A 479-nucleotide genomic window follows, 5' to 3' on the forward strand; every position below is an offset into this window, starting at 1 on the left:
CCCTCACAGTGTAGTTGTGAGTATTCAATAAGAGCACTGCAAAGGCCTGGTGTGGAGTAGGTCCTCAGGAAAGGTTGGATCCCATGTCCCAACACAGCTAAAAGCTCCAGGAGAGGGTGCCTGGTTTGTCCTCACACACCCCTGGGATCCCCGGCTCCCTAGCCCCTTGCCCCGTTTTCCAGCCAGACTCTGTTGAACTCCCCCTTCTCTCAAACTCGGGGGCAGGAAACAGTGAAGTAGGAGCAGCCCTAAGTCCGGGCAGGGTCCTGTCCATAAAAGGCTTTTCCCGGGCCGGCTCCCCGCCGGCAGCGCGCCCCGCCCCTGGCCCGCTCCATCTCCAAAGCATGCAGAGAATGTCTCGGCAGCCCCTGCAGACTGCTCCAACTTGGTGTCTTTCCCCAAATATGGAGCCTGTGTGGAGTCACTGGGGGAGCCGGGGGTGGGGAGCCGAGCTGGCTTCCTCTAGCAGGGAGGGGGCC

The sequence above is a fragment of the Aotus nancymaae genome, unplaced genomic scaffold (genome assembly GCF_030222135.1).
Source record: "Aotus nancymaae isolate 86718 unplaced genomic scaffold, 86718_ANA_hifiasm-v0.15.2.pri h1tg000012l, whole genome shotgun sequence".
NCBI lineage: Eukaryota > Metazoa > Chordata > Mammalia > Primates > Aotidae > Aotus > Aotus nancymaae.